Here is a 25,425-nt window from a genome sequence, read left to right as displayed (position 1 = left end):
ATCCAAAGGCATCTACCAGAGCCCTTTGCAGGAGGAAAATACTAACAGACTCTGGCTGCTTTGACTTCAGTGCCTATTTACCAGTTCCAGAGACTCAGATGAGGTATCTGAGCTCAACAAACATGGAATATTTCAAGTCTTTTTGATACTTCCCCCCCCCACTTTTATACCTGTGGAAGCACAACCAAGCATATCAAAAGCAGGCTGGCATGTCACAGCATCAGCATCTCCCTGCTGTGTGATCTACCATAACATTTACTCTAGCAGGTAAAAGAAGGAAGAATATTTTAGGGTGATTATCCTGGAAACAAGAGCCAGCATGCTCAGGATCTGGTATACAGTGGCAATCCAGCTGCAGAGACACGCAAGTTTGCATTTAGCGAGGCTTAGACCTGTGTTAGCTCCACGTGGGTGTCACTATGTTGTACGTGCATTGACGTGCATCCAGTGGGCAAAGACTACAGCTTCATTTTGAGCACAAAGATGCCATCTCAAGGAGAACAAGCCTCTGGTCCATTATGAAAGCTGTTGGGGTTTTTTTGGGTGGGTGGTTTTTTTTTGGTTTTTCTTGTGGGCTTTTTTTTTTGGATAGGGGGGAGGTGGGGTGTTTTTTATGGCCATGAATCCTATTTGGGTCTGTACGTACCATTACAACTGACCAAAATTACCGCCTTCTGTGTATGGTAGAGTTTAACAGCATTGTAGAACAGGACTGGATGAACTCCAAACTCCAAAGCAAGGGCAGTTTAGGCAGACTGTATGACTGCATATTACACTTAACCGTCTGACAAAGCAGCACCCCGCTGTGGTAGCCATGGTCAAAAAAACCTAGCTGGAAACACTTTCTCCTTCTGATTCAAAGTGTTTTGCATCAAGGGAGAAAGTATTTCATAACAAGGTTTCTCCAGGGTGCCTGATGAAAAGCAGAAGTTTCAGGTCACTTCTGCTGACATAGAGTGAAAATATTCAGGAAAACTGACTTTTTTTAACACAACTGCTTGCTGTGGAAGTCACCCATCTTAGGGCTTCTGCTCCCACAGGCAGTAAGAAGAGAGACAGAAAGCAGAGCATCTGGTCAGTCCTGAGATACAGTCCCATGAGTTTGCCTTTGGGTGTTAGGTGACAGGTTACAGGACTTGCTGTGGAGGCACAACATGAGATGACATTTTTAAGCAGAGAACTGAGAAACGAGCAGAAAGGATGTGGCTGCTTACAGGATGCCTCCCTCATGCAAAGAGCAGTAGAGGTGAAAGTGTGAAGGTACTTTGTGAGTTGTCTTAAGCAGGCAATGAAGAGCAGCACCACGGAGCAAAGACAGCCAGGAGATTGCAGACAGGACATGGATAGGTCAGCAGAGCCCTTACAAAGGCACTCACATAATTTACATCCGAGGCAGCGGAAAAGAACAAAGATAAAACAGCCGCACCACTCCAGGGCAGTGAGCCTTGCAGCAGCGCTTGGACGGGTGTGAAGGAGGCAGAGGGGAATAGGCACACACAGGGATCCATCAAAGCTGCCCCTGGATTTAGCTCACATCCTTACCATCTGAGTCAGAGAAGACAGGAATGGTACAACAGCAGCTGCTGCAACTGGATTTTCTTATTCATAGAGTTTCCCTATATCTCCCTTCACTTGCAGAGCTGTAACAGTGATGGATTTCAGCTCTATGCACTTCATTCGTGACCAAGGTTAACCGTGTTTTGTACTGTTATTTTTTTTCTTCCCGTGTGCTGCTCACATTGGCACAACATGACCTTTCTGCACCATAGTACTGTACTCCTTCACACGTGTTCCCCAGTTTCCCGCAGCTTATTTGTTCACAATGGACAAAATATTAATGTATCTGGCACCTGGTGACTAGCTTCCACACATTTTTTTCTCTGACAAATCTGAAGCTGAACCCAGCTGAAGACAAATCGCAGGTCTGATCTGGCACGCCTTCTTGTCCGTACAGCAGTTAAAGCTTGTTCCGGTCTCTGACTGCAACTCTGAAGAGATAAATAGCGACAACTCGTAAACTGCAGTGCAGAGCCCCTACGCAGACTCTGACCCTGGCTCTGGCTGCTCGGAGCATCTCCGCTGTCACAAAACAGCCACGGAGTGGCAGACGAGGTATCCTGAGAGCACATCAAAACACCCTCAGACAGCTGACAGCCTCACAGCAACTGTCTGCAGCACAAATCTCCCTGCCCTCAGTGCAGAGAGCCCGAGCAAGGAGTCAGCAGTGTCCCAGCCTTGCTGTGCTCCCCAGAGCTAGAAAGAATAATTAACAGCCCTAGGACAACTCCAGATTTTGCAAAAAGCACCTGCTTGACTGGCCAACTAGCCTTGTACAATCCCTCATCTATAGATGATAGCGTTTGAGCATCCCATACTTAACTCTGTAAAGCCTACAAAAACCAACCCCACTGTCATGAAACAGCAATGAAATACCACAGGGAGGCCAGCGTTGCGGGCAGCATACCCCAAACTTCCATTTAGCTGAGATCCAGCGACTATGTTCTTCAGAGAGCAGAAGACAAGGTGATCTCCAAACAGGGCTCACAAGCAGGGGTCAGCAGCTCCCCAAAGACTCATTGCTCCCCACCACTACGGGATGATGTTGGGCTGGCCTTGCTGTTGTGGCCCTGGTCAACAGTGTCTTACCCCCCTCCTTCATCCCACAGGAACTCCTTCAGCATAGAACCACTGCCAGCTGCACAAAGCCACCCCATTTGTATTGCGCTTAAGCCACATGTGGCTCAAAAGACACAGGTTGACCACACCAATTGCAGGATTCAGGCTTACATAAAACCCAGAGCAGAATTGGGCCCCTTTTCCCTATTACACTGAAGGTGGATCACACATATCAGCCCGTAACCCAAATACCCTGGCTTTCCACCTGGAGTCAGCAGAAAGAGCTGGTTTCAAATAAAAGCCATATTTCCCAGAAGATAATATCTGTGCCATAATATGCATGAGCCAGAAATAGACACTTCTGTAGAAGAGAAACTGCCTCCGGTACCAGCCAGCTATTATCATTCCCCTGCTCTGTCTCTACTGCAGTTCTCTGCTTACCCGCTAGTGCTTCCCTCCTCAGCTGTCCCACGGTAATAGGAACAGGCTGCAATGCATTTCTCACCCAACAAACTTGATTACTTTATATGCTTTAAATCACTGAACTATAAATATAAGGAAAGATGCATGAAATCTTACCTAGCTCACATTTCAGCGCTTGTCTCTCAATGGGAATTTAATAGATGCCAGAACTTCTCATTTCAAGTCACGTAAACAGAATGAGAGAATGCAGGCTGCTCGTTTCGGCACAACCACCAGAAAAACACTAGCGAAGAGCCAGATTGCAAACGTCAAAACAAGTGATTGGTTTTGAAATATAGGGAAAAGTTCATTCTAATGATCCTAGCAGCTTACACCCTTATGTAACGTAAAAAAAAAAAAAAAAAAAAAAAAGAAAGCAACAAAAGCGTTCTCCAAGTTCCCTTCATTTGAGGGGGTGATGTCAGGCATGATGTGCCTACAAAATGTATCCCTCTCAGCCCAGCCCGATGAGACAGCTGCCTGCTTACAAAAGGTACCATGGTCTGCGGTGCAAGGGAGCTCGCGAGGTTTTTGTTTAATATCTGCCTCTGCTACCAACACCCTCATGACTTTGTCCTAATGTATTCACCTCTCTGCAGCTTCCTTGTCTGCTTGAATTGGATGCTCTTGGGGCAGGATCTCTCTAAAATTTAAGCATACGAACAGTGCTTCAGCACAACACACTTCACATTTCAGAAACAGCCTCTCAGGTCTTACCGCAACAGAAAGAAGAGTAAATATTTGCTGTAATTCTTCATGCTGTGGGGTTTAAGCCTGTCAGATACTGATGCAAAAGCAGGTCAAAAAAACTGGAAACCCCACAGGCTGCTCAGCTGATAGGATCCTAAATTTGATCTCCTGTCCCTGTGGGAAGCCACTGAGTTGTCACTTCCAAAAGGCATTCAAACCTAGAGATGGCCTTGGCAACTGAAATATCGCTGGCAGCAGCAATGGGCCATGCAGGGCAGCCCAGAGGCCAGAGGTAGGTTTGGTTCAGGAGCTGGGCATGAGGTCCGGGGAGCTAAACTGGGAGCTGACCAGTGCTTCCAGTGGGAAGGAGCTAGCTCCTGCTCAAGGGTCACACCATGCCGCTGCCACAGCAGTGGTCTGGAAAATCATGCCTGAAAACCAGCCTGTCCCGGGTCAGACACATGCCAAGGACGAAGAAACTAACATAAGCACCAGAGACAGCAGAGGGATGTCAGGATAACACAAATCCTGGAATTTGAGAAGTGACTCTGTGACCACTGATGACAAGGTCACTCATATACCTGGGACCAAATAATCTCCAGGTGGCCAAGGTCACCCCTTGCACAGCTCATTTTTTGAGGTCTGGGTCTTAGCCAAGGAAGGTCATGGACTGGAGGACTTTGAAACCAAGGCCAAGAAGATCAAGAAGCTTGGAAGTCCAAGCAGAGCATGGAGAGATTTGAAAAATTGATGTCTTTTCTGGGACAGTAAAGAGGGTCTCCAGTTGCATACCACAGCAGAGCCACAAGACAGGAGGAAGAGAGCAGATCATAGATCAAAAACAGGACCTACTTTACTGGGTAAAATTCCAACACATTCGTCACTGTTTCTGCTGAGTCTAGTAGCTCCTCAATTTAGGAATTGGTCTGGGCTCATATGCAGAAATAATAATTATTTTCCAAAATTATTTAAACTGATGGGAAGAGTTATTTATTCTTCTTTTTACACATTTTACTTAATTTATTCACTTTTCACCCAAGCAGTACATTGCTTTTTAAAACAGGACTTCAGAATATATTTATTTCATTGATTAATAATGGAGTAAATTAGTCTTTACTTACTTTTTGCTTAATGACCTAGCAAAGGCCTCAGAATTTGGCTTAATAATAGTGCTGCAAGATACTTTAACTGATGAATTATGGGATAATAATTAACATCCTTGCAGTTGTCAGGCACGAAGCCCAGTGATGTACAAAGCCTCTACATACACAGGCTATAAATGATTTCAGTAGCCCAGTTTGATGTGTTTATTGCTGTGATATCATTGCTGATATTCGACATATCTGTAAAATATCCCGAGACCACCCTTTCTTTCAGTTAAAGCTGTAAACATATTTAAGCTCCAGAACATCAACCACAGATTTAATACAAACTGTTAGGAAACAAGCCCTCACCTAGGCATTTTTGTCTCAAGAACTCATTAAAAATATCAAGGCAAATTTTGCTTCCAGAAGGATCATCTTAGCATAAATCAGGGAGCTGTTCTCAGCTCTACAATTCTCTAATCATAGTTGATCTCAGCCTGACCTAAGCCAGAGCAATTTACAGCAGTTAAATGGCTGCTGTAATTTATGTGACCTGGTGTGGCTCTTTGGAGAGTACCCACCAGCTCAACAGACATATCCACTCCCAGCAAGTCCTACCCAAGCAGTACACTGTGCAGCGTTTCATCTCGTCTAGCTTTTAACCAAACAGCTTATAATAGTGTGGAAAACTCAATTTTCAAAAAGAAAGAATAATTCAATCTGGAAAGATGGAAACAATATAGCACACTTGGATGAAGCCACCTGAAAACACAACCTGGAATCTAATTCTCTACGCATGGCATGAGCAAACTGTGAAAGGAGAAGACAAGCTATGACCTCCCTGAGCATTAGTAAATAACAGGGCAGGAGATTCACGTAACTCCCAGTACTTCAGCACTCAAATACTGCTTTGCAAGAAATACGCTTGGGCAGCTGATGATGCCCAGAGCTATAACCTACCTGTCAAAGCAAAGGGCTTCCCTGACCAGCTCCTCCGTTCTAGTTGTGACAAGGATTGTAGGAGAGTCCGGTGGGACCAGAAGGTCCTCAGGTGGCACAGCAAAGATGCACCTCGGTGTTTCTATCCCTTTGCTAAGCAGCCCAGGTAAAGCCAAAGATGGCCCAAGTTCCACTTAAACTGATAAAGACCACAAGACTTATTCAGTCAATAAGAAAAACTAGCACAGCAACATCAGTGCAGCCTAAGTTGTCTGGAAACAGCCATAAATATTAAAGCAGGAACCCCTCCAAAGCCCTTTGGTTTGAAACAAGCAGCTTTCACTCAGAAGCCAACATGACAATCAAGTCTGTCTGAAAATCTGCCCTTAAGCAACAGATGAATGTGTCCATCCTTCAAAAAAACAACAAAAAAAATCACAAAAAAACCCCAGCTTATAAGAATCACTTCAGCTCATTTAGCTGTAAAACAATTGTGTATCTGCAGTTGACTGGGCTGCTTCATCAGATGTTGTACACCTCAAACGTCTGACATTGGGACTCATCATGAGGATGAGTCAAGAGCCAAGGAACTCTTTATAGAGGCTGTGCAAGTTGTCCGATGTCTTCTGATCACACTCATCTGTCTTCTCTGGGTAAAAGAACCTGTGAAAATGTCATAGGGTGGGGGAATCTAGAGCAACTGCTATACCAAAGAGACATTGAAATCCATCTGTTTTACCAAAAGCAGCAAAAAAATGAGGAAGGTAATAACACACTTCCTAGAAAGTGGTTCTGTTACAGTGTTAAGATACCAGTCAAAGCTTCAAGACAAGGCTAAAAGAAGTGACGGCTTGAGCTGTGATTTTAAAACATATTTTTTGACCAGGTAGGTTTAGCAGATTCAGTTATCTGGTTAAAGCAGTTACTCTGTTGACACTGGTGTAATTGCCCACCTTGACTCAACAGAGCGGTACTCATTCCCATCAGCAGCCACGCAGCTAGTGATTGCTGGCACCTCCATCCACTTTTGCCTGAACAAAGGTTTAAATTCAAGAGCGAAATTTCTGTAAAAACAATTAAAGTGGAAGATTTGCAGCAGCTCAAGCTGCTGGAGAAGATGTCAGCCTTCATGACACCCAAATATAAGTGATCTCCTTGACTGCCAAGCTGTCTAACCAACGTAGAACCAACTGCCGAATTTTTGCTGCTTCTACAAATAGGACTATATTGGCATCAGCAGGAATCACAAACTTTCAAAGGCAGAGTGTAAACTTGCTGCGCAGGCTCCACCACGTACCTGATGCCACTTTGTTTTAGCCACTACTAAATTTATGCATATTGGATAGCAAGTGACTCTTTCATGAAAAGGGTCAAGTTTGGCAAAATTCAGCCAATTTTGAATGCTCAAGACTGAGTTTCAGTGGGCTCTCTGATTTCTTAAAAGAAGTCTTAGGAATGAAAAGGTTGTTTCAGCAAAGAAGATGATCCAGTTTTGGTAGCACTTTCTTCACTGAGCACACTTAAGCAGAACATTTAATCAATCCATTTAACATAAAGTGATGGCTTGCCGGCACATGCAGAATTGAAAGCACTTTATTTTTAGGCTCAAGTGGTAGAACTTCAACCTGACAATGAAAAACATCACAATGATTTAATGACCACATCATTCTGGTCAACCCAGCAGTTTCCTGACATTCTGTCTGTAAAAGCAAATCAGGTGCTCTTAGGCTTTCTTGTAATCAGTTTTAAAACCAAAGGTTTTAAATGTACCACATGGCAGACTTCAGGCCCAGGAATGACTTTAAAGAAAATCAGCTTTACAAACTCCACCTCAGTGACCGTGGACATAGTCAGGAAACGATTGCAAAAGCCAGGACAAAGGACACACGGTACTTGTTGAAGAAGGAATGAGATACCAGAGGTTACAAGGAGAGAAAAGCAGAGATACCACAAAAAATTCACCAAAATGCAGGTGAGAAACAGTGAAAATTGTCATGGAAAGAATACAGAATGAAAGAGGGAAACTGGAAAGGAGGAAAAATGCTGAGGAGAATTAGCTTGAAGAGCAAGGGCTCCAGCAGAAATAGTGCATTTGTGCAGAAGCTTTGCCTCTGAAGATCAGGGCCAGAGACCTTTTTGGGACCAGTTACCATACCTGTATGCTCTTCCAAGGCACCCATCATAGCACGGCAAACAGTAATCCTGTCAAGCCTCAAGATCTGCCACTACCCTGTGTATGGTATAATATATCCCTCCAAGGGTGACACTGCAGGCAGTTTTTATACACCCTAAAGAAGATGCTGTCAGAGAGGTCCTTCAGGTGGACGATTTGCTACAACCATACACTGCACTGTATAGATTCCACAATGGCCCTGAAGCCACCATTCTTCCAAAGATGTAAAGAAAACCAAAATTTTAAGCTTCCCTCCTCCACAAGGGCAGTAAGTTCTGAGAAAGGGTTTACTGGGTCCTGGTGCACTCCAGAAGGTGGCAGCAATCTTGTAATCCAGTGTCTTTCCAATAAAAATTAAGGAGCTTTTCATGAGACTTTTTCTCTGTTCTCATCCCTCCTGATCTCAGTCCACAGGGACAAAACAACACTCAATCTCCAGCACTGTTCCATGCTACAAAGCAGCACACAACAGCCAGAGATCACCAAGCACAAAACGTTCTTGCACCAGAGCTAGCTGGCACCAAGTTCAACTGGATCTCTTCCAGTCTACAGCAGGACAGCTCAAGATGTGTCACACCATTCCAGGTACTTGGCTAGAAGATGTAAGGATGTTGTCTCCTGATGAAAGCCACATCCTGCCCTGGGGGACAGACAGATGAAACACAGCTTCAGCTCTCATGAGAGAAAGCTGTGAAGAAGTGTGGACAAGAGAAGTTTGTCCTGACAACACCTTGTACTCTGCGGCTACCCTGGTTCAGGTATCCCCAGCAGGCCTGAGAGGAGATCTGCTCTCTGCAGATCTGCCAGACGGGAAGGGCAGGACAGAAAGATGCATGACAGCTAGCAGGGACCTGCTTGCTGCCAGGATACAGGGCCGAGCCGTAAGTCCACAGAGGAAGATCTTTGCATCTTCTAATGAGGTCTCAGAGGAGATTAGCTGTAACTGTCTTCTGGGAAATACATGAGATTATTCTGCAGGTAGCAGACCGGCTGAAATGCCACAGCTTGAAGGCTTTTGAGATCTCTAAGACCTCCAGTGGTTTTGGACTAAGGGGCTCAGTGTCTTTGAAGAGAATTATTTTGGCAGGAAGCTTTGTAAGAAGGGACAAATTGGAGACCCAAAGGTACGTCCCAAAAGAACCGACTGGTGATCAGAGACCTCACACCTCTATCAAGTACACCGCAAGAGGTCCACGGGGAATGCTGTGAGTGTAAAGTTCCTGTAAACGTCCTAGCAACAACTCTGGCTCAGGTGTATGTTGGGTTCAAAGTGGAAATAATCACCGAGTCGCAGGCACTGATAGTTAAACTCCTCAGAGAGAAAACTGCAAAATGCTTTGCTACTGCAGCAGAACAAATGGCAGGACTACTTTTTCAAGAAGAAAATGCTACTTTGCCGACAGCAGGCTTATCATGTGCAATTAAGAGTAAAAATTAGTGAAAGGTAGGCTGCTAACATCATCGCTCAAATCCTTCCTCAGAGATATGCTGTAGTATAATAGAATTTCTCAAACCCAAGATAGGAAAAGCAGGCAGTCTCCTTTGCATGAAGATTAGCTAAAACGATGGCTTAATCTTTCTTTTGGACTGCTTAAATCCATGCTTCTCTTCACGAATCCAGAAGGCAAAGTTAAATGCAGATAAGGTGGCTGTCAGCTTAGGCAGGACCAGTGGAAAAAAAAAGCCACAAACCCTTGAAAGTGTCTCCATTAATTATAAATCACTGAAAAGCGCTCAGCCAGCTAAGGTGGTGCAGATTATTGCTGGCACAGAGAAACAGCAGAGACACCCTCCCTGGCTGCCAGCAGAGTTGTTTGAGTTTATATTGAAAAGTTATGGAACAGGACAAGTTGGGTCCTCTTGGCCATGACCAGCCAGAGTCACAAAGAGGTTTAGCAGCCCCTCTGATTTCCCAGCTAAACCAGTGGGAGGAGACAGTAGCAAGCTCATATAGGAGCTCCAGTCACTGAAGGATGAGATACCATCATCAAACCAAAACTAAGAAAGATCCAAGTCCACCAGGAACAAAAGGAGATAGGCCTAGTTGAACTTGGTCATAAACAGAGACTACCCACCCACAATCGCTCCCCACCTAAACGAGCGTGGCACGTAAAAAGGAGACATGTTGCCTAAACTTTACAGAAAGCTTAAGAATATTCTCAAGGTCACATGAGGAGCTTGCGGAACAGCAGGGAACTGAAACCAAACCTCAGACCCATTTCCAGTCTTAACCCCCAAATCATCCTTTGTCTCCTCTCCAAATGCTCGTCTGAGCAGACTCAAGATCATTTGCAAGCTCTAAATAGAGTATAGAGAATGGAAAATAACTTTCAGCACTGACAATATTGTCCCTATTTAGCTAACAAGTATTGATTTTTTTCCTCAGCTACTCAAACACAGATGAAAGCCGCACAGATTTGGTTCTTTTGTTTAATTCCCTGAATCCACTCAGTGTTACTGATGCTGTCACCAGACTCTAAGGACTGATTACCCATGTGCTATTTAAAGTCAGAGAGGTGCTTACATCTCATTTTATCTGGGACCAGTGGGAATTGTAGGTTATGCAGGAAGTTTTAACTTTTTTTTCCTTTTTTTTTTTTTTTTTTGTTGACAAAGCTCTCCCGTGTGAAGGGACAGATCTCTGAAAAAGCAAGCTGTTCTCAGAGCCAGAGAACAGATGATGTCTTGTTCTCCTACACATTTATCCCTTTTCTACACAAGTGCAGAAACTCTGCTTCCACTTTTGCCATAGTTCCATATCTCCATGAAATTTTGGAAAAACTATTATCTTCCATGAATCACTTTACAAAGTGATTTCCCTGTCATTTCAAGCTGAAGGAGCTCCAGCTGAAGTTTTCTACCTGTGACTGAGAAAAACAGAAAGCAGTGGGGGAACAATTAGTCTATATATCATTTATTCTTTCTTTATAGTTAGATCTTTCCTCTCTTAATTCAGATGCAGTGAGCACTCCAGCATTTGCCTACAGCCTCACCAGTTGTCCACATCCGTTATGAAGATGAGCTGTCTTAACCAAGATGACAAATAAAGATGCTAATTTATCAACTGCCAGTATTTTTGCCAGGCTTGCATTAAGAAAAAAGCCCCAGAGTTTGCAGGCAGCAGGGTCACGAGGCATCACTCCAAGCCTCACAACCGTACAGCTGCAGGCAGTAGCAAACTCTGGAGATTTTTACATTTACAATTAAAATACAAAGTATTTACAATTCTTTGCCTTTAAGGCCTTCCCATTGGAAAATCTGTTCTGCCTGCTCACACAAAGCAGAACCTCATTCAGCGATTTCTGCTTTAATTCAGCTTTGTTTTTTGTGTTGCCAAATTGAAGACATCTAGTCTTGATGTCAAGATTGCAAGTGATAGAGGATTACAAACTGGGCACATACGCCTGCATGCCTGCAACATACACATCCTCCTGGTATTCCCCATATCCTATATAGGCTCATGTACCAGCCGCATTCACTGGCTCTCTGCAAAAATCTTCCCCAAAATCACGTACAGCAGTAAATGTCTCTCTCGAAATGACTGCTACTCCGTTCCTCATTTCCAGTCAAGGGTACAATCGCAGACAGGTTCATCTTCTAAGTAAATACATTAAGCCCCCAGAGACAGCTGTCACTGCTGCTGCAGCAGCACCCCTGCATTTCAGCAACATCCTTAAGAAAGACGAATATGAACCACAGCAGCAGCAGAGAGCCATCTAAATTCTGTGCCCATCGCCACACTTCCTTCCCACAGTTGTAAATCTATTATCAAACATACTCTCAGACACAATCTGGGACACGTGCCTGATGCACATGGTATCAGGCTATAAATAGTCAGATATAGACAATCATACCAGCTATACTGAAGATTATTTGATTAAGCTGGGACTCTGCCCTGCTGAGCAGCCTGTGAGCAGTAGAGACACCTCATAGATACTGGCTCGGATCAGCACAACCATCTCCCAGGAGCAGAGAGATACTGAAAGACTGCAGTTATACCCCGTGCCCTTGGAGTGTTAGGGTTTTTTAGCCCATGTGACCAAAGTATTTCTAGTAAGTGGAATATTTCTGTAAGCAATAATTGAAGAGTGTAGAGCCTACTGGAAAGTCTAGTGAAGCCTATATGAATTTTCAGCAGTGTTTTTTACTGGTCCCTGCTGGTTTTATTTGGGGATTCAGAAGTAAGCAGACACTCATTGCTTCATTCAGAAAGTACTTGGCTAGCAAGCACCAGTGGGGACCATTTCAGCATTTGCAGCTGGACTTCCTAGAAGGAAGGCAGGCAGGCAGCAACAGAAGGTCAAAATACTCTACACATTATTTTCACCTTATCCAACATCTCTGTACAACAGACACTGCACAGGGAGCTGCATTACTCTTTCAGAGCTGCCACATCTCATACACTGGGTGTGAAATTGGTGCACATTCCCACAGCAAGAAGGCAATGGGTCTTGTATTGCTGAAGTGACGTGCAAAGCATTTCAGACCACACGAGTCCCAGCCTCAGCAGGGCAGCGCAGAACTGGACTACATGTTTAAATGCAGACAAATCTGAGCACGTGCACTGAACCCGCTCCTGTATATTACACCTGTGTGCTCATCTGCTAAGAAACACTGAAAGCCAGCAGGCTGCATTCTCCAGTGCTTTGCATTTGGCATTGTCACCCACACCATTACAAACCAGCATTGCACTTTTCTTCAGATTAGATTCACTGGAGCACTTTAACCCTACTTTGTTCAGATGTGGCAAGTTTTGCAAACCACAGTTAACAGTCAGACCCAAAGACTCAAGAAACTAGTTTGGATTCAGGGCAGAAGAGGAGCATTCGGAGCATTCAGAACCTGTGTTTGTAGTCCAGAGTGAAACTCCCAGCACAGAGCTCTTCCCTGCTGCAGCTGACGGGGCAGCAAGCTCCCCTGCCTGCAAACAAGTTAAATTATATATAAACCAAACTACCTGCTGTGAGCATCCGAGAGCTGTTCTGACTGGTACTACCACAGTCACTGTTGGGTTGCTTAGCTCAGCTGAGCTCTTGGCTTGCCGCAGCAGTGTCTGCACTGGGACACAGTCAAGACGAGCCGCGGCAGCTTGTGGATCTGCTTTCCACATCCAGCCCAGCCAGGCTGCAGAGATCTGACTCAAGCCCAGGGGACAGTTTGACAAGGTGCTGGTTTTGGCAGAAAAGTCAGTTTAAAGTGTTTCCATCCCTTCCTTTCCTGAACATTTATTAATGCCATGTTCGCTTTTCTGACCACTTCCTCCCTTCAGCTGCATCCCACTTGTGGGCCTGTTTCGTTAACTGGATCACTGAACCGATCAGGATGAAAACAGTGCCAAACTCAAGCAGAGAGCTCTTTCTGAGAGACAAAGTCAGATCGCTCCTCCAAAGGGATGGAACAGCAGAGGCAGCACCACAAAAAGCCCAGGGAGGTTTGATAGTGCTGTTTCCTCTCTTTGAGTTACGCAGGTCACCAAAAAGCCACCTCTGAGGCAGTAAGTGATGTTTACACCACACAAAGTGTATGCTGTGTACTATCCAGCCAAGGCAGAAGTACCACCTCTTGGTTCCTAGCTGGGAAAACACCCATTCTGAGTGCATCTCCTGCCTGAACCCTCCATCAGTCCAGTTACCAACACACATTTCAACTGCTCCGCAATGCAAAGTTCACAGGACCCAGCCATCAGCAATCCAAGGCTGAACTGTTCTCCGGTTCACAAACAGGTCTTTGAAAGCTACTTGCATCCTGTTGGCCACATGCAATCTCAAAAGTGTAAAATGTAGCTGAAGAGGAAAAAAAAAAATTAAAAAATGCTTGCTCCACATATGCATCTTATCTGCTTATAAAGCAGGGCAGGAAAATATCAGTAATAAAATACCTTGAAGACACACAGTCCTCATGAGGCAAGATTCCTCTGCAGTCATAGGGCCTCCCTACGAATAAAACACTGTAGACAGTGATTAAACATTACCATAATTCCTGGTAAAGTCAAAGTTACAAGGAAAAATGTAACTACGCTATAGGCAGAATGAAGAAATGCCTTGCAAAAGGCATTGTGCAAAAGCCTTGTGAAATAAGCTGTGCAGGAAGAGGTTTCCCTGCTCGTTGGAAGCTTCCCAGCCTGCAGCAGGATAAGCAGAAGACCATTCAACATGAAAAAATAAAACAAAGAAAAGCAAATAACAGCAAGTCTCCATGAGGTCAGGGTATCTGCTAAGACCAGCGTCCAACTCCATGTATAAGGAATTTGCTAGAAACACTGACCTAGTGGAAAGCCAAACATCTGTTCACACAAAATACTTCTGTTTCTAGGGATAACCCTCCCCAAAAGAAAAAAAAAACTCCTGTCAGTACGTATCCAAAGCATCTCCAAAGTCTAAGAGATCTTTAGAGCTCAAATAAAAAGTGAAAAAGATCATATGGACCGTAAAAGTTATCCTCCCCACAAAACTACTTCTACCCATTACCACTTCTGTTCAGCCTGTTGCATGCTATCACTAAGTGCATCTAGCAAAAAATAGCATGCACTGAACAAAGCGGCAATTAAAACTCCAGAACATTTAAAACCCTGTTCACAACAGGGATTAGCATTGCCTTGGGCAAGTGAAAGTTAATGCAAGACCAATCCTGCCATGTCAGGTCCATCTACGCAGGAAACCCATCTCCAACAAGGGCCATCAGTGAAGCTCAGCAGAAAGCCCAAGACCAGAGGTAAGCACAGTGGAATATTCTCCCAATTTTGTTGTTCTGTGGCTCAGTGGGTTCCTGGTAGATTTCCAGCAATAGCTTTAAATATTAGATCCCAACCTGCATTCAGTCCTTCCTTAGTGCTACAACAGAAATGTAAAACAGAACTAAAGTTGGAGTTGTTACATCCTGCATGAAGAACGCAGAGAGGACTCTGTGCCACCTTCTTACCAGGGAAGAGGAGTGAAAGGGGAGCTATAGGCAGCACAACATGCTGGAATAACTTAAAGCCACCTAAAGACTTCTCTGAAATCTGTGGAACACAAAGCAGGTCCCAGGTACCGCATCGGAGAGGGGGACACCACCTACCTCTGTTGTGCTAATCACAGCTTAGGTATGCAGCTCTGTATCACCAATCAGAATTAAAATTATTGTTCAACTTGAACCATTCAAAAGCAGCACAGCATCACTGTGATATGGTACCCTTGTCTTTTCCAAGCTCTGCTAAATAACTAATTCCTCAGCAGAACACCAGAGATGAAGAATGCAAATATGAAGGCACAAAACAGATAGCTCTTTTAGTTTCTCCCAACACAGCATTCAACTTTGCAGAGAGCAAACAAACCGAGCTCCCAGTTTTACTTAACCCCACACAAAGCAGCATGAGCCGTGCTACAGCACTGGCTTCAGAGAGGTCCCTTCCAGGCCTACATTCTGAATCCACAGGAGTGCCACTGTGCCCAAATGTCCTGCTGATTGTAAGCAGCCACATCATCCCCATTAATCACACTTACCAGTGAAATCCCGACTCAGGTAGTGAATCTAAAAGCCAAAAACTGTCCTTTCTTTGGAGCACGTAATTTTCATGGCTTTCAGGATATCCGAGAAAGTCTTGAATACAAGATGCCAGCATTCGGAAGGAGGGACACCAGACCCAAAGTGGATGCAGTTATGTTAATCACAACTAAGTATTAAAGCAAATGACCTTACAGAAGAAACCCACAAATTCCTCCTCTGGTGGCAATTTCACTCAACATCATGTTATCTGCTCCCACCTTCACCTCTGCTTGAGAGAAGTGGTCACAGGCAAAGCAATGAGATGTCCCTGATAACCTGATGAGTCACTGTCATTAAAGGATCATGCCACAGCCATCACCCTTGTGTGTCAACCATCTGATGATGAAAGCACCTCTCTCCTCAAGCTGATACGGCTCTGCTGACCACATCTACATATACAGGCAGGGTTCAAGTCAGAGGCAACATCCCTGATCAAATCCAGGTCAGCTCTGTGGTGAAGAAAAGCCACTCATCTGTAAAATTATTTTAAAGCACCAACTCACACCAGTCTGGACTGTTACAGCGGGGCTCAGAACAAGCCCTGATACGACCAAGGAGAGCACCAGCCCCAGGTAACCCAGCCCTTCTCCCCAGGCTTACACAGACACTTCTGCACACAAGACCTGCTCCTGTATCCACAGGAATGGTATCAATCTTTGTGCTATAACCATTCAGAAACTTCAGGAACAACAAGATCCTTCCTTTCTTCCTGGAGAGAAATATGAACCACCTGCTTTTCCATAACACCACTGTTTCTTGACTACACAAGCATACAACCACAAAAAGCTTAGGCACGTAAAACTAACAGGAAAATAAATGTGATAGAATACAACAAACAATTTGGGAAAACTAGAAGTGGTTTTCCCAACTGAAATCCCAGTTTCCAGCAGTTTTGTCCCCTGCAATTACTTAGCTTTGGTATCCGTGATGATGCAAACTCAGACTGAAGCATTTCCTGTTATTAGAAAATGGATAAGGACCATCTGCTGCTTCTTCTCTGATGTCTAGTAAGGGTTGAGCTCATGCTACAGACACTCCCAGAGCTGGGTCCAGAGGACTTCCTTCCTTAGCCTGCCTGCTGTATGCCCTGAACTAGCAAAAAGACAATCTCTTCGAAACTGAATCTGGATTCAGCTGAGATTCCAAGAGATCCAAAGGTCCAAGGGATTCAAAATTCTGGAGAGGATGAGATGAGCACCACAGGCACACACGCAATGACAGCAACATTACTTCCTCATACCCTGAGAAAATGAGATTGAAAAGAATCATTGCAATTAGTGTTTGATATATGTGAATGAACAGCCAGCAATGTATAGAACAAGATTCCAAAGAAATTCAGTATAAAAGGGTTTATAAAGGTCACACAGTATCTATTAACAACAAAATGAACTTGTGTGAACCAGCATCAGGTAGCTCCCACCATTATAATCTCTGGACGCATGTGTCCGAATTCACCTCCATCTTTGTATCATCTGACAGCAGTGAAACAAGAGGAGGGAAAGGGACCAACGTTACTGATGCAACATTACTGGTCTTGTAGTAAAAATATTCATTAGTCTCAGGAGAGAAGTTGAAGCTGGCAAGTAAAACGGGATTTTGTGTCCACTGGAGAATTCCAAAGCAGCTAGCAATGCAAACTCATTCAGCTACATTGCTCATTTGAGATAAGTCCATTTTTTAATAAGTTGCAAATCTTCTGCAAGCAAAGCTTGCTTTTAAGGAGAGGTACTGTCTTTCATTAGCCAAATTGATATATCGTCATTAAATCTGACACTTGAGCACTTCCAGCTTCTAAGGGCCAGTTTGTTGGGTTTTTTTTAAAAGTAGCATTAGCCAGAAGGAGAAGTTTCTCCAGCAAACCACCAATGTCTTCAGGTAAAGTGGCTCACTGCAAGGAACAAATCCAACTGGAGAAGTTTCGGTGTTTCAGAGTATTAGTCTTCTTTAGTGATTAATTAGTTTATTAAAGGCTTAGTGAAATTTTATTTTTTAAAGTGCATGCAAAGAAGTTTCTGCTTTATTGTCTTCATAACATGTTTGTGCAGCTTAGCAAAGCCTATGGCCCATTCACTAAATTAATAAGTTGTATGCTTTCTTTCTACAGACAACGAATTGAATTAAACTGTCTGGGGAGGTGTATTCTCTTGAGAATTCTCATTGGGGAATTAATTTGAAATACTGATTTTTTGCAAGTAGCTTTCAATGCTTTTGTTAGAAGTTGAAGGGAGAAGCTACATTCTGGAGATAGAAATTCAACTGTAGACAGTCACAAGGTAATTTGAGTACAATTCTGGAAACTAAGCCTGTTTTTAAAAATGAAGAAAAAAAGTCTGGGTCAAAGACTTGGTAGAGAGGCCCCCTTAGGCAGAATTGCCTGGTCTTGGTTATGTTGGTTAGCTTAGACGATGTCTGTCCCAGTTTAAAGTCTCCAGGACAGATCAAGTCTGATGAGGAGCAGTTGAGGGAACTGGGGTTGTTCAGCCTGGAGAACAGGAGGCTGAGGGGAGACCTGATTGCTCTCTGCAACTACCTGAAAGGAGGTTGTAGCCAGGTGGGGTCAGTCTCTTCTCCCAAGTAACAAATGATAGGAAGAGAGGAAACAGCCTCAAGTTGTACCAGGAAAGGTTCAGATTGGATGTTAGGGAAAATTTCCTCACTGAAAGCATTATCAAACATCAGAACAGACTGCCCAGGGAAGTGGTTGAGGCACTATGCCTGGAGATATTTAAAAGCTGTGTAGATATGGTGCTTAGGGACATGGTTTAGTGGTGGACTTGACAGTGCAAGGTTTGCAGTTGGACTCAATGATCTTAAGGGTCTTTTCCAACCTAAATGATTCTATGATCATTGCTAGTCTTAGTTTCTACTGGTATGAAAATTATTAATAAGCAAATCTCTGCTATAAGACTCTGGGAAGTCCTCCACAATGAAGATGACAACAAGTGTTGCACTTTGACAACTCCTTAGAGTATTATTAAGACAGCACCAGTCTGCCCTTTACTTGTACAGCACCCAGGTCCCACCAGGGGGTTAGTTTGGTCCATCAAACAATTAATAATCTGAATGTTGCCCCTTTGCCAATAGGTAACTGAAGCCCAGGGGTTTTTCATTGATGCTTCACCCTGGAGAGAGCTGAAGACCCCCAACAAACCCTGAAGTTTCCGTATAGCTGCCTCAAGTGAGATGACAGACTTTTTAGTAGGGCCTGTAGCGATAGGACAAGGGGTAATAGTTTTAAGCTAAAAGAGGGTAGATTCACACTAGATATAAGGAAGAAATTTTTTTTACAATGAGGGTGGTAAAACACTGGCACAGTTTGCCCAGAGAGGTGGTAGATGCCCCATCCCTGGAAGTGTTCAAGGCCAGGTTGGATGGGGCTCTGAGCAACCTGGTCTAGTTGAAGATGTCCCTGCTCACTGCAGGGGGGTTGGACTAGATCAAAGGTCCCTTCCAACCCAAACCATTCTGTAATTCTATGATCCTAAGACTAACAGCACAAAGGACCATTTCTTGTACCAGGCACTGGGGCCCAGTGCCAGCACCTGCTCTTGAGAACTGACTGCCATTAGAAACCAAGTCAAAGGAAAAAAAAAAAAAAAAAAAAAGAAAAACAAACAAGGGAGGAGAGAAACCTCAATCTCCAGCATTACACAATTGTGGTCCTTAAACAATGCCAGTGCTGTGCAACCACCACAGATATTTCTTTTGCAACGGATTTGCCTGTGCTCTACTAATCCAGAACTGGCCTCTTTAGCAGCTGGCAGTGAAAAGAAAGTGCCAAGTCATCTATTTCCACATTTGGGGATGATGAAAAGCACTTGAAAATGCTCAGCACTTCTGCAGTAATTATAACAAGCACAGTACTTGTTTTGGGAAAGTATAATGTATTCTGGTGAGCAGAATCACATCAAAGAGGAAGCTTTCAGACACTTCAAGGAGCAGAATATGAAGACATATATAGATATAATTATCACCAAGGTCACAAGTCCCTCTTAGGCAAGGATCATAGGAAGGAGAAGCAGATGAGGGAAGTGTAGTGGACATATAGCTGAGCTGTAGGTTGGCGTAACATAAGTTCTCATTACCTAGATACGGTGCAAGCCGGGCTGGTACTGCAGCAGCGTGGCCCACTTTGCATGATTTTTCTACCTGATGATGAGCTATGGCTGTTCAAAAACTCCAATATTTCTCTTGGGACAGTGCTCCACAGCTGTCTGCTTCCTCTAAAGGGCTCAAAGCTGGTCAGCGGCTTGAGCACAATGCATCAAAGGTCTCCCTGTGAATCCCCATTTCCTCCCCACAACCTCAATTTTGCTACACACCGGCTGTTTAGGCATTTGTGCATGTCTGTCTGAATGACGCCTCCACCACATCACCCAATGGATGCAAGTACATGTGAGATAAAAAGTTATATCTGCAATGCACCTCTGTCTACAGCCCCAGGCCGGCCCATTGCAAGGGAAAGGGGGCTGAAATCAGTAGAAAAATCAAAGGGATTCAGCAAGTGTAGCTGCTGGCTAAGCCAGGTCTGGGAAGTTCGGCCAAATTTTTGTTGTTTAATTGGCAACCAAACTGGGGACTTAATTTAATCAGTTCAGCCTCATCATCATCATCAACTGCTCAGAATTCTCATGCGAAGTAACATGCAGCATGTTCTAGTCACAGATGCAACGTGGAATTACATGCAAAATTACTTTTCTTTTTGGCCTCATTTGGAGGTAGGGGAAAGAAAAAAAAATCTGGTGCACCTGGAAAAAAAAAAAAGAAAAAGTAACACAGAACTAAAATGCATTTGAAAACCTCACTTGGTATTTTTTTTTGCCTTTTGACTTCCAGTCATTGCTGGACATGTTCAAGTCCCCTTGTCTCCATCTAGCATGGAAATAAGCAAATCCAGAACAGCAGAGCCAGCAAAGCCTGGCTTTTAAGGATTTCCCACTCCACACTGGCCTCTTGCATCAGTTCTCTGACTTCCAATACTAATTACTCATGGAATTTATAAAACCTTAATACTAATCATCAATTTTTATTCCAATAAGAATAATTTGTAAGATCAAATAACCTCAAGATCTGCATCTAGCTTGCTTCAAATCAGACAATGGGTTAAAAAGTTATGAGTTAAGAACAATGAGAACCACACCAACACACAATCTCAACTGTCTCCCAAGAAATCATGCTAAAAATATGGCATCCACCTGAAGCCAGGATTTATTGAAAACACTGTGCAGTTTCTCAGATGCATTTTCCCTGCAACGTTTCATACAGTAACCTGTTATTTTCAGTGAAGAAGATTAAGAACTGAGGTCGTTTGCTGAACACTGAGGCTGGCAGCTTTATCTTGTTAGTTAACCACAGAAGTCCTTTGCCTGGCAGGGTGCAAGCATGCGAGTACTAAAAATATTCAGCTGAGATGGGGCAGTGTTATCTTATTTGAATAAGAGGAAGGGGAAAGCAAGCACAGAATAGCTTCTTGCACATTTCCATAGACAAAAAGCTCAACCCACCCCCAGCCTCTCTCCTCAGATACTCAAGGGGTTTCTTTTTTTTTTTTTACTCAAGGATTTTTTTTATTTTTTGCCATACAATTTCAGCCATAGAGAGGATGAGATGATGACGGCACTGTCCCAAGATGAGTGCAGCAAAGAGATGTGTTCCTCCTTCCTGCCTGACCGTCATCTCCTCTGTTTCCAAAGGATTTATGGCAAGGCGGTGTGTAACCAGCTCCAAGATGAATCACACCTCCCACCCTCACCTAATGGCTCTCCAAAGGACAGGAAGGCAAATCCTGCTTCCCAGACTGCTGCCAGCATTCTTCATTACAATTTTGCAACTTTGCTTTTTCTGGAAGCCTGAGATGCTAGTGCAACATGCTTGTGAGACCCCCTGCTTGACTGGTACAGTTGGAGGTGTATTTTGCGCTGTGACTACTATTAGGAAAGGTCTCTCCGTGCCCACTACCTGTCCTTGGTGTCCCCTCCCTAGCGATCCCGTTTTTGCCTCCAGCCACCCAATCTCAGTTCTCCCCTGCACAGCTCACAGTGTCTAAAATTGCTAGTCTGGAAAGATGAAAGAAATAAAAAAAAGTATTTGTGGTGCCTTTTTCCACATCTGTGTTTGCTTTCTGCTGGTTTAGTGAGTTAAATCAGCACAGCGCTCAGTCAGACGCACCCCGAGCCGGTGCAAAGTAAAGTAAAGTGGGAGCACATAGCTCCGTTTCTGCAATTTGACTTGCAGCGTTTCAGTGCTACAGGCTGGAAACGCAGCAAAAGGAATCTAAGACTTGGGATTTTTAATGTTTTTTTCCCCACAAGAACCTGCTGAGGATGAGAATTGTCCCTGTAAGCCTAGATGTTGTGCCTCAGGGACTCTTTAAGCACCACATAGACAAGGAGAAGCAGGGCCGCAAGCTGAACCCCTCCAAATCCCTTAAAATATGCCTCAAGACTGCACTGCCAGTTCTATCCTCTGTCATTCAAAAGCCTCTCAGCCCTCACCATCAAACACAGGCACTGGAAAGCTCGTCCTGGCTGGTAAACATGTACAGCATGACATTCCCCATCCTTCTCCACCTTCCACTAGAGCAGCAGGGACTCTAGAGCAGGAACAGCTATTTGCATTACAAATGAACACCAGTGTGCACTGGTGGTTCTGCTGAGCCCAACCTGGCTGTCACAGGATCCCACAGCAGAAGCAGTGGTGAGAAAAGGCAGAGGAAGGAGTTCAAACTTGCACACAGAAAATAAAAGAAACCTATATGTTTTCTGCAGTGGCAATTCCTCCTCCATCTTATTGTTCCCCATGAAAAGATCAACAGCATCTTCTGGGTCACCTGAAACAATCCTCAACAAGCCTCTTCTGCTCCAAAATCCACCTGCCTCAACAAAGCCAGAGATCACAGAAGACAGTGCTGTAAGGGACCTTAGGAGTCCTTTACCCTTCACTCAGCCTTAAGGCAGGCTCCACTGTACTTACCATTGCTGACAAACTGCTGTCCATCCTGTTCACAAAACAACAGCTCTTACCTTGGATGATGCTGCCTTCTCCAGCCTGCTACTAAACTGCTTTGCTGAATGCTCACAGGAAACCACAAACACTGAGGAATGGGTCTTTTTTGAACCTGTTACAGAAGATCAACAGCAGAGAGCAGCTGCTTGGAGGATAACAGGCAAACTCAGCTTTGCACCTGGAAATATGCTAGGGTATCAGACGAAGCAAGGCCATCATGTCCACAGGACTGTCATATTGACTGTTGGCTTGAAACCGTGTTCTCTTCCTTTGTGCCCCAGTAGTAACACAGGAAGACGCTGGTCCCTAAGGAGAAACCGCAGGGATGTGACCTGCTGGTGTAAGAATGCTGAAATAGCCTGGGGTCACCAGGCTGAGACTGCGTCAAGAGGACTGGAGACAGAGTCTGACACTGAATGGCAGCACAGAGAGACCAGGACTGGGATAAACACACGTTTGGTCCTGTGATCACCAACACACTGAGCCTGTGTGCATTTGCTGGGTGGGGAAAAACACCCAAAAGTGGAAAGCAGAGAGTGGTGACCTTCGGCTATGCTGAAATTCCTTCCTCAAGTAACCCAAACATAGAATTTCGTATGAATACATAATAGCACCACCTCAAAGAGGGACAGAAAGTTCAGGAAAGAGTAATTTTTCCTGCACGAATTCTTACATTTCAGTTATAGCAGGCTCTGCCAGCAGAAGGAAGAATGATCCAAAAGGTGTTAAGAGACAAGTTTGAATCCCCTCCCTGCCCCAGATTGCCTGGGTAACCTTCGACAAATTACTTCATCCATCCAAGGTGCAATTCCTCATCTGTAACACCAGGACGCCAGAGCTTTCTCCATGGCATATCCTCAGAACATCCCAGAAGGACAGTGAGTCACTGAAGCAGCAGAGGCCAGTTTTGATAGATGGTATCTCCACAGCATCAAAACAGCCACAATGACCACTGGCATCATCACACTCCTAAGATAAAGGAGGACCTAATCAGAGGAGAAGAGAAATGACCACTTCGATAGCAAGTCAACTCTTCTAGGAGGAAAAGCAAATTAAGATTTTTCACTTCCTCACCTCAGCCATCCATCAATAAGTCAGTCTTCTAATTGGGAAGCAGCAGAAGCACCTGCCTTTGACCTGATGCCATACAATGGCTTTCAAATCAACCAAGCAACAATATTCCTTTCCAAAGCAGAAAATTTCTCAGTGTTTCTCTGCCTCATACTTGTAATGGCTTAGTCATCAAAACAGACAGGCCTCGGGTAAAGCCATGTACTTCATTAGCATTACAGAACCAGCTGGATGACTGACAGAAGGAGCTGCTCATTGGCAGTGCCATTTTCAGGCCTGTCACCACAGAGACACTGTCCCTCCATGGAACCACCTACACCAGTACCCCTCCCCACCAGATGCCAGTGAGATCCAAAGAGCATACTTCTCAAAGACACACATCTGGAACCAGTCCAGACCAGCTGGAGCATCTGCTTTGTATTTGCATCACTTCACAGGATCTTTCCACTTGCTGCTTTGCTGCAGGGATGTGAGCAATTAAAAAACCTCAAGCTCACGTCTGTGCTTCTACCTGTCTTATCTTGGCTCTCTGATTATCACTGAAATAATCACAACAAAAATCACAACAGAGACCCAAACTCTGCTCTCAGTGAAATCATCTGCAGGCTCAGAATAAACTATGGGCTTAAGAGCTTTGCTGTACCAAGCCCTAAATAATGGATGTGAGAAGGGAACAGAGTCCACAGCTACTATAGCATCATGAAAAGCAAAGTGAAAAGCAAAGTGAGACTAAGTGAGACTTTGCACGAACAACTCAGACAAGACAGAGAATCCAAACGTAACCGCTTTGACACGTTCTTAATCAAATCATAAAAATCACTGCAGAGCATGACAACACTGTGGCAATACAGGCAGGAGCACAGGAACAAGAGTGCTGTGAGCGCGACACACCAACCCTGCCAACCTGCTTCCACCGAAGCAATCCGTGTCATAAAAGCACCATGAAAGAGACCCTCTCTCTGCTCATTAAGAAGCAAGAACAGAACAAGTGAAAGAAGCCAGACGTCTTCTAGTCTCAGGTCACAATCCTGTTGACTTGTTTATCAACCATGGTGGGGGAAAAAAAGAGAACAAGTTGCTCATTTTAGTCTCTTTTTGACCATATCCCGGATGGCAAAGTCACAAGTTAAAGAAATGAGGACAGCTACATTTTAGCTCTCAAAGAAAGGCAGAACTGAAGCATCTCTTCTCCTGCCTTCATTTTTCAAGAGCTTCCAAGATATTTTCACCCCACACAAGTCCTACTTCCCATCCACCGCTGACCATCAGCTGATCTGCTTCTCTGATGCAAAGCACCTCCTCCTTGAGACTCCCGAGGCGCTCCAGAGGTGAGGATTGCTCACCCACATCTCTCGCTCCTGAGGTGAAGCAAATCGGGCACATGTGGCCAGCCACAGTAAAGGTGACTAAGATGCAAAGCAGAGGAGGATTTATACAGATGAAACTACAACGTGGCCTTCGAGCAGGCAGGCTGTAACTATCTAGCGAGGAATATTATATGGGACAAGGACTTCAGAGGTGACTTAGCATCCATTAAGATGAAAATGAAATCACACAAGGCAGTCATGGGACAGGAAAGCAAACTCTGCTGAAACATCAGCACCCATGAGGGACACTTCTTTACCAGATCCCTCTGGGTGGAATGACTTTGCTCTGGGACCAGAAGTCAGGAGGCCTCCAAGGCTGCAGCATTTCCAAACATGAACACTTGTGGCAGGGTTTCCAAAACAGCACTGGGACAGAATTTCAGTAGTGGTTCAAAGCCAGCCTAGCAAGGATTTGCCAGGCTCAAACATCAAAAGAAGAGTGAAGACAGCTGGCTCCTGTCTCTCAGGTCACCTTACTGAGCCATGCCCTGAC

The 25,425-nt window shown here is 44.4% G+C and overlaps 1 protein-coding gene across 5 annotated transcripts in view; it reads right to left on the bottom strand.

The window, feature by feature from the left end:
• The window catches only part of SLC35F4 (solute carrier family 35 member F4), a 131,466-nt gene that overhangs the window by 65,679 nt on the left and 40,362 nt on the right, over nt 1–25,425 (bottom strand). The window contains exon 1 of one of the 5 annotated variants that reach the window (XM_054828785.1): nt 3,196–3,257. The exons of 3 other annotated variants lie outside the window; for them this stretch is intronic. The gene's annotated coding sequence lies outside the window, so the exon portion shown is untranslated. Of the gene's footprint in view, nt 1–3,195; nt 3,258–25,425 lie in introns of those variants that run through there. One more of the 5 variants, XM_054828789.1, reaches the window with a different exon arrangement.

This window comes from Grus americana, chromosome 5, assembly GCF_028858705.1.
Source record: "Grus americana isolate bGruAme1 chromosome 5, bGruAme1.mat, whole genome shotgun sequence".
NCBI classification, from domain to species: domain Eukaryota; kingdom Metazoa; phylum Chordata; class Aves; order Gruiformes; family Gruidae; genus Grus; species Grus americana.
Note: the sequence above shows the minus strand (reverse complement) of the source record. Positions and strands in the feature narration are given on the sequence as shown.